Source organism: Hakea prostrata, unplaced genomic scaffold (genome assembly GCF_041222555.1).
Source record: "Hakea prostrata isolate BN-2017 unplaced genomic scaffold, UWA_Hpros_2 contig_95, whole genome shotgun sequence".
Taxonomy (NCBI): domain Eukaryota; kingdom Viridiplantae; phylum Streptophyta; class Magnoliopsida; order Proteales; family Proteaceae; genus Hakea; species Hakea prostrata.
In genome coordinates this window covers 106,892-116,428 of record NW_028291214.1, presented here as the reverse complement: position 1 = coordinate 116,428, position 9,537 = coordinate 106,892, and the positions used below count along the sequence as shown (strand labels likewise).

At 35.6% G+C, this 9,537-nt stretch overlaps 1 long non-coding RNA gene across 1 annotated transcript; it reads right to left on the bottom strand.

Moving 5' to 3' along the window:
- Positions 1-85: 85 nt before the first annotated feature.
- LOC148998918 (uncharacterized) lies at positions 86-1,342 on the bottom strand. The gene is made up of 2 exons (XR_016171086.1): positions 769-1,342; positions 86-539 (listed from the first exon to the last, which is right to left on the bottom strand). It is a non-coding gene; the product is annotated as an uncharacterized LOC148998918 (long non-coding RNA).
- Positions 1,343-9,537: the final 8,195 nt, after the last annotated feature.

Below are 9,537 nucleotides of genomic sequence, written 5' to 3'. Positions count from 1 at the left end.
ACCTTACTTGAGATTCTAACTTTTACCCAAAAATAAAAAATAAAAAATAAAAAAATTGAGATTCTAATGGAAAGCTACACAATACTATAAAACCTATAATCCATATCTTACCAAAAAAAAAAAAAATAAAAACAACAACAACAACTATCATCCATGATCCATGTCCGATGAAATCGATTGGCAAGGCTAAAATTAATCTGCACTAAAACGAAAACGATGAATCTGGATCTCCATTTCTTCGTTGTCGTCGTCATTGGTAGCCTACACGGCAAGAAACTCTGAAAGTCCCATCTCTTTCCACAGTGAGAGACTGACAGAGACTTAACACAGCTCCTCATTAAGATGCATGATATAATAAACATTTAAGCTACTTTCGATTACTAATGTTCATCTGTCAACGGAAGTTCCATAAAAACGCCAAGATAAAAGCTTTGATCGATCAGCTTGATGGAAGACGGCCGACATCATCGGAGATGAATCAAAATATGAATAATGCAGCCGCAGAGAACGACGGGACTACCAATGGAACCGAAGCTCGCCTGCAACACAATAATGAGGAACCTTCTTCAATTTCACTCCGTTGACCATTTATTAATCTAATTGAGTCCTACCAAATTAATAAATTCTCTTGAGAAGAAGATGAAGAGGAAAAACGAAGTCATATATAAATCGATTTTCATGGCAGAGACTCAGAATCAATTGAAGAAAGCATTTTGGAAATCTAAAAATTAATTCAATAGAAAAACCCATGGTTAAGTCAGAAATTACCCGAAATCATCGCCATATGAGGTACAAACAGGAATTTTCGCCCTAGGAGCAGTCTTGCGCGCTACTTTCTTGCTAGATGTGGCAACTTTCTCTGCTTTCTGGACTACTGTAGACGTCGAAGCAACGTTATCCTCTGAAATCGAGGAAAGCTTAGGCTGCCAAGGAGCAATAGAAGACGAAGACGAAGACGAAGCAGAAGCCGAAGAGGAGACCGAGTTGGAATCGTTGGAACTGCGGCAGTGCTGCGCTCTAGGGTAAGATCGTGTGTGTTCCCTCCGCGATTTTCGTCGGAGTCGAACAGGCACGCATTCCAGAAAACACTTCATAGTCAGTCCTTTTTACAAACACAAAACAAACACAACTCGATAGATAGATCACTCCATTTCAGAACGCCCAGAGCTCAATTCATCCCTTGTTTAGGGTTTCATCACTTCCTTTCTTCCTCAGTTCCTCAACTGTCGCTGCTTCACAAACTTCTTACAACCAAGTTTCAGAGAGCCTCAATCTGGATCCCAAGTCTTCAGCTCTTCAGGATAAAGATGCCAAGTTGACCAACGTATAAGGTGGAGGGGATTCTCTGTCTCTATCAGCCGTTACACTAATATTAAGTTATTAACCCCAATTATACTCTTTTTAATTATTACAAACCATGCCCTTGATTTAAATTTAAGGGTGTCAACCCAAAACCTTAACCGTAACCGACTGCAAAATCGAACCGAATCGGTTGTGAATCGGAAATCAAACCGAATTGGATCTAAAGAATGAAAAAATAGCATTAACAGAACTCTAAAAAATAGCATTAACAGAACTCTACTTTCAGTTTTCTAATAGAGACATAATCATTTCACAAGTCACATAATTCACAAAACCTGTTAGTTCTAGATGGACCTAGGGCTGCAACTGGGCCGGGCTGGGCCGGGCTTTTGCAATCCCAAGCCCAGCCCTATATGGTATAATTTTAGCCCATTCCCGCCCTGGCCCTAGTTCAGGGCCAATGATTATTGTCCCTGGCCCTAAGCCCTACAAGGCCAAGTCAAACCCATTCCCGCCCTAATTGGCCCTAATTGGGCCGGGTCGGGATGGGTTGACCCTGATTAGCCCTAATTGGCCCTGTCCCTGACCTTGATTAGCCCTGATTGGCCCTGTCTCTGGCCCTGATTGGCCCTGACCTTGATTGGCCCTGTCCCTGGCCCTGATTGGCCCTGTCCCTGACCCTAATTGGCCTTGTCCGTAGCTTTAATTGGCCATATCTTTGGTCGTAAATATCAAATGTAAGACAGGTAGTAATTAAAATACATATTAAAGTAATTAAATACTTAAATTCCAAACTCAGTTTTGAAAAATAAAATAGTAAAGATGTCAACAAATAATCCAAAACTTATATTCAATATGTATTTAACTATTTATACACATTTAGATTTTAGAGAAATGGAGAAATCCAAATTTCTAGGGTTTTTTAATTTGTTATTCGATGAAAATTATGGTTATTATATGTAAGCTCGAAGGGAAAAAGAAAAAGATTTATCTCAATTCTCAATTAATTTCTAGCTTCTAAGACAATGGTCAAACTTCATTCCAAATTTCCAATTTGTCTTTCCCCCCAAGTTTCTCTCTCTCTCTCTCTCTCTCTCTCTCTCTCTCTCTCTCTCTCTCTCTCTCTTATTCTGTTTTTTCCTTTGGTTTTTTTCCAGCAGCAAAGAGTTAAAATTATTCATGAAATAGAATAAGTAGAGAGAAGAATTGTAATTAAATTTAGGCATATTTGAAAGTCAGGTCAATTATAGAGAATGTCACACAAACTCTTTTTCTAAACTTAGAAACATCAGAGATGCAGAATTCAAAAGGAATCTGATAAATGAAAATTTTATCTTCAAAGTCAAGAACTTAAGCTATAGGTAAGTATGTTTTCATTCACAAATGTTCAATAAATTGATATCTTTATTCAATACAAAAAAATCATATTCAAAACCCTTGTTAACAAGTAAATCGATGATAATTTAGTATTCAACAAAAAAAAAAAAAAAAAAAATTTCATAGTTAAAGAAAATGATGTTTTAGTTACAAACATAGCTATATGTTTTTAATAAAAAATTTTGAAATATCACAATAGATTTGTTAGATATTCATGATGAGAAGTTGGGGTATAGATTTGTTAGATATTAATTCTTTATGTAATAGTTTTTATTATTTATAATATATTATCTCACCTTAGTCAAAAAACAAAATCAATATTTTATTGAACTAAAAAGGACTTTTTTGGAAAAATAAAAATTACCTTAGAAATAATATAAAAAGTGAATTTATAGTCTAATATGATCAAAGTGACTAAATGTCAAAATCAAGACTCATATCAATGTTAGTATGAAGATCAGGGTAAAAATCTAGTATTGTAGTTCATGATAATCGTCAAATTAATATTAAGATTAGAGCCAAAATTAGGGTCAGGGTCAGAGCCAAAATCAAATAGATGCTTATTACATTTGAACGAGGTTATAATTTATTTTTATTAATTTTCTACAAAACATGATCATGTTTCTAAAATTTGACACGTGTCAAGTATCCACCTATATGTATTACAATTAATTCCTCTCCATGTGGGTGGAGGGTCCAGAGTCTTTAGACTCAAATCAGGGCCGAGTTCAGGGCCAATATTAGGGCCAGGATCAGGGCCAAAATCAGGGCCAGGATCAGGGCCAAGATCAGGGCCAAAATCAGGGCCTGGGTCAGGGCCAAGATCAGGGACAAAATCAAGGCCTGGGTCAGGGCCACAAATCAGGGACGGGCCGGGATGGGCTGGGCGGGCCAGAGAGTAATCCCAAGCCCGCCCTTGGCCCTAGTTCAGGGCCATAATATTTTGGCCCTAACCCGCCCTTAGGGCCAAAATCTTTATTGCCCCCCCCCCCCCCCCAAAAAAAAAAAACCAACAGGGTAGCCAGAAAAAATATGACTTTTTGTGCACTTCCCCCCCCCAAATAATCCCTCCCCCCCCCCCCCCCCCCCACTTTCAATACTTTACAGAAAAGCAAAACATTTCCAATCAGGGTTTTAGCCATGAATAAAATATGAACATTTTATGTGCACCACGTAGTTCTCTAAGGTTATAGAAAAAAAAAAAAACAAAAAAGAATGAGAATAAAATAACCTTTAGAATTGAAAATCACCTGTGCCTTGTGACCTTGTCCCCAGTTCAAAGGACACTCCCAGCTGCTTGGAGATTTAAAATCCACCAAATGCAAGATGCTCGTTATTATTAAATATGTGACTCACACAGATACTAAGAAAACAAAACTGAAGTCCTTAATTGCATGTATTAATGGCTTTGGTTTCTATATTTCTTTACCATTGAAGTAAAGGGAACATGCGCAGCAGCAGCAGCAGTTAGTGTGGAAGAAGTGCTATTCATGTTAATACAAGTAACATCTTAAAATACTTCTTAACCGATTAGCGATGACCATAAGCTTTTAATCTATCAGTTCCACACTTCCCAATCTGATTCTATATTTGTTATTTTAAGCAGGTAAGGTTAACCATTTAATTAAACACTTGAAACCCATTGGTTGGGTGGCATTTGGATACCCATTAATACACGTTTCAGGAACTAAACCAAGTCAATTATCACTGCTTAAATGAAGTGAAGTGAGGTGAGGTGGGGTGGGTGGAACACCTCTTCTCCTGGAAGTCCAGCAAGTAATTAAACACTAAATTAATAGCACTTTTGTCTTTGGTCTTATTGGTTATTCTAATTGGAATTTTCCCAGGAAGTAACCCAGAATTAATGAATCTTGAATCAGTTCAAACTTCAAAGCAAATTAAGCACCAGCTGGCCCAGGTGAATGAATGATGTGGGTCTTAGACTTGGCTGAGACCAACCAAGAAAGGTAGCTGAGATTCATGTTTATCCACCAGTCTTGTCGGCCGAGTAATTGCAGGAATGGATCTTCTCTTCTATCTCCTAAAATATGTGCCCTAAATACACAGGTGCTCAGGCATTTGTATTTTGTCTCTTCTATCCATGCATGGCCCATGCATGGGTACGTGTTTCAAATTCCATAAGCAAGAGCAACAACCACATTTTGAGTGCCAGAACAGTGTTGGGGCGTGTGATTGTCCCATCTATTATTGGTTTTTCCTTCTTAGATTTTCTTCATGATGCAGAGTAATGAGTACAGAAGCCATTAATTCCTTTTTTTTCCAGATCGAAAGTGAAGTTGAGGAGCTTGTGAGGAAAACGATAAGCGTTTTGGGCAGATCATCACTTCCAGATCCGTCAATAGAAGAATAGAAACACCAGGAGTTGAAAACAACAAAATTGAGTGGGGACGAATGCATACGTGTTTTTCTGTGTATCTCAATTTTCTTAAAATTCAGTTCAAACCTTAGCTGCCACTGTGGCTGAGGTTGCTTCTCCTAGTGCTGGTAAAACCCTAGTCATCACCAACTCTGAAGTCCTTAAGGTGATAAGGAGTTTACCTTATCCAATGCTGCATATGAAAGTGACAAGAACTCTATCTTATCTAAAACAGAGCTCAAGTATTATAACTCTTGTAGAACCCTAGATAATATTTTATATCAAACGTAATCCAAACTCTTATCTAATATTTTATGTAAATCCAAACTCTAAAAGACTTGTAATATAGGCACTCCACAAGATCACAGCTACCAAAGTCCTAGACAACTGAGGACAAGGACTGTAGTCTTAATGAATTCTCTATAAAGAGCATGTAACACTTCATTTGAATATAGTAAAAAATATCTTAAATTCCCTTAAGGACATAACTTGTACTAATCAACCGAATCATGTAAACCCTACTCTCGTCTCTCTCTTCTTCTCAAACTCAAACACTAGTTTCTAATAATGTCTATTGTTTCAAAAACCTGTTCATCAGTGCAAGCTGAACTAACCTGCGAAACAACATGCTTAGCCGTGGCAGCCGAGAAACACTTTCTTTAGGATTTCTTTTTTCCATATTAATTTGCAGATTGGGATTTAGGGTAACCATATAAAATCTTTTTCCAGTCGGAAAACATGTTCCATTATTATATTTGAAAATTATACCTCTATACTTCAAATTTCCTTTATTTGGTCAAGGACAGTTCAGATTTCTTTTCTTTAAATAATTCATGGTCGTCAATTTTTACTTCGTCTAAATTTTTGCGTGCATCACACATCTCTCATCATGGTGTCAAATGAGTTTTTCGATTACCTTCTTTTTTTTCTTTCTCTTTTCTCCCCCTTAATGAAAGAGAAATAAATATTAAAAACGTGAACTACATGTCCACAGATCAGCTACATACACATTTTCCCCTTGTTTCTATCTTGTCTCTTGAGACAATTATAGAGTGAAATTTGAAAATCATTTCAAAAGAAAAGAGTTTCTTAATGAGATGAATAAATCTCTTTATCCTAGTAAATATAAAAATGTCATTTCAATACAAGATATATCACTACTAAAATATTTAAAGAAAATAAAGCAAGGCAAGAAAAATTAAAATTGTCTAAATCATTACAAATCCCTTATACTAAAATATTTAAATAACATAAAAGAAGACAAGAAAATTTAAAATTGTCTAAATTAAAGATCATTCTATTCATCAATCTGGTATGAAAAACCTCATCGGCCAATATTGATATAGCGATCTGAGACAAACACCTATCCCATGTTCTGATAATTCAAAATTTTATTTATTTGGTCAAAGATAGTTTAAATTTTCTTTTTTAGTAGTTCATGATTGTCAAGGAAAGTGTGATTATACATATGGAGGGGGGGGGGGGTGGAAGGATTATTATATATATTGCGAAAGATTTTTGTTTTTTAATAAACATACGCTTCATATTATATTAAAATTTTAAAAGGTACATAATAAGTTACTTTGTACGATAATACACATAATCATTCCGCCCTGCCTCAGTAATCTCACAGAGGTGTTCCGGTGAGTATGGAACTAAGTAAGCAATTTCATTCTCATCTATCACATGGCTCACAAGATAATCAGCAGCGACATCACCTTCTGCAAATGATGAAAGTTGACCTATGACCTCTCTACTAGGAGGTGTTGATCGTTAATAATTTAGCCAACCCTTTGATGGTCATAATTGTCAATTTTACTATGCTTAAATTTGTGCGTGCACACGGGATTCAAGTATAAGGGTTTTTTTCATCAATGTTTTTCATCATGGTGTCAAATCATTTCTTCTGTTAGCCGTTCTGTGGTGTCAATGATGTAAACAAAATTTTAATAAATTTAAGAATGATATTTCAACTGTGTACAATATACAACCTATCAAAATGTTTAAATAATATCAACAAAGACAAGGAAATTAAATTTGTCAAAAATTCTTAATCATTACAAATCCCTTAATTATCACACAAAATAAAAAAAGAAAAAAAAATAGATATTCTATTATAATCATCAAGGGATGTATTTTGATCAAATAAGATTAAAGTTAAGAATATCATTTATGGTGCATAGATTTATGTGAAACTAGATAGGACTTGGTTCCTGAAAATGTTATACAACCCTTGCCACTACAAGTCAAAAAAGTGCAACTTCTTTATTATGTGAAGTCAAATTGAGACTAACCCAAATTAAACAAAGCAAACTCCAGTTTAGAATTTATTAAACCAGCCACAGTTACGCAAAACAAGACCTTATTGTACGTGGTTGGTTCGTAAACCTCAAACTTTCCTCTCTCACTCATACAATACGAACTATATACAAATAAACTTCGCACTAGATAGGGCTATACGAATAATTATCATTTGGCATAGAAGGAAATCAATTAATAATCATATAGTATGAAACTATTAGATCTAAGTAATGTCTATGAGTGGGGGACGCATAATCTCTTGTGGTTGTCATAATCTGACGAATTAAGAATTCTAAATAAAAATGTAGTGTCTATGACTTTGGGGGACCATAATCTCTTGTGGTTGTCATAATCATACGAATTAAGAATTTTAAATAAAACTATATTGTTATAAAATAAATAAGATTAAAAAATACAAAGAAGAAAATTAAGACAAGATGTGTTCAAATCTTCTATTGAGTTATTCATTACATATTCATAATGGAACTAGCATATTCTCTGATATGAAAATATCAGACTTTACAAAAAAATATAATATATAATTTTCGCACACAATAAGATGATCTTGATATGGAATTATGGATTGCTAAGATCTTCGATTAATATGGAAATGCGAATCATCAAGATTGCACGCTGAGATGACTAAGATCTTCATTTGGAAGTTACATCTTTTGGTATAATCTCTTTGAGGGTAATGGACATCTATAAATAAATATTATTTATAACACTCCTCTTTAGATGTCCATCAATAGATAATGTACATCGTTAAAATTTTACTAAGAAAAAACCCTGTGAGAAAAAATCTTAGTGAAGGAAAAAGAGTATACATATCTAAATAATACGTATTGATAATGTCTCATTAAAACCCTTACCAGGACAACCCAGTGGGACAAAACCTTGGTGAAGAGAAAAAGGGTGCAACATGTATTTTACTCCCCCCGATGATAACATTATTGAGTATCTTTGAGTATGCACATTCCAATATCATATACTAGCTTTTCAAAATTTGAAGTAAGCAATGCCTTAGTAAATAAACTTGCCAAATTATCACTTGAACGAATATAATGAACAACGATTTCACCATTTTGTTGAAGATTATGAGTGAAGAAGAATTTCGGTGAAATATGTTTTGTTCTATCTTCTTTGGTATATCCTCCTTTCAATTGAGCTATACATGCAACATTATCTTCATATAATACTGTTGAAACCCCTTTTTCTAATAGAAGACCGCATGCTCCCTGAATGTGTTGTATCATTAATCTAATCAAATATATTGTCGACTCCTTCATGAATCACTATTTTCTCTGCATGATTTTAAGAAATGATAGCTATTTTGTTTTGTTGAACGATATGAAATAGCTAACATTCATTTGTGAATAAATAACACTCACTTGTGAATAAAATCTATCTGATAGAGGGCAACCAGAAAGCTTTATTGCGTTTGAAGCTCTAGTAAGATGTGAGATGGAGGAGATGGAAGCTCTAGGAAATTCGGAGGTGCCTAGGGAATCGGTCTTCCTGTGTTTGAAACTTCCTGAGGTGCCTGCCACTGAGGACAAATCTTATGCGGGAGTAGTGGGGAGTTCATTGTTGCCTGAGATCGATTCCCTCCCTTCTCCTATACAAGAGGGTAAGTTTTGCAAGATTGTAATCTCGCAACAGGAATACGAGCTGTAACGAAATCAGTTTCGTTTTTCGTTGATTGGACAAGCTAATTTTCGCATAACAACCATGGATGAATTGCGAGAGCTAGCTAGGGGTGCTTGGAAGTTGTCTCAGGGGGTGATCTTACATTCATCAGGGAAAGGGTTTATCATCTTTTAGTTTCATAGTGAGGCAGATATGACTAAGGTGTGGCGTAGAGGTTTTTGGAATGTTGGAAAGCAATACATCCGTTTTCAGCGATGGAGGCCAAACTTTAATATCCACTCTCCTCAACCAGTAGATAAGTTGGTTTGGGTTTGTTTCCCTGATTTGCCTCTTGAGTATTGGCATGAGAAAGTGCTTCTTTCTATAGAAAAATCTGTTGGGAAACCTGTTTCTCCTGATAGATGAACTCGTCATGGCTCTATTGGTCATTATGCTCGAATTTTGGTTAAATTGGAGGTCGATGTTGTTCGAGTGAATGAGGTGCAGATTGAGCACCTTGAACCAGGAACTCTTCGAGTTTTTCGTTTTCT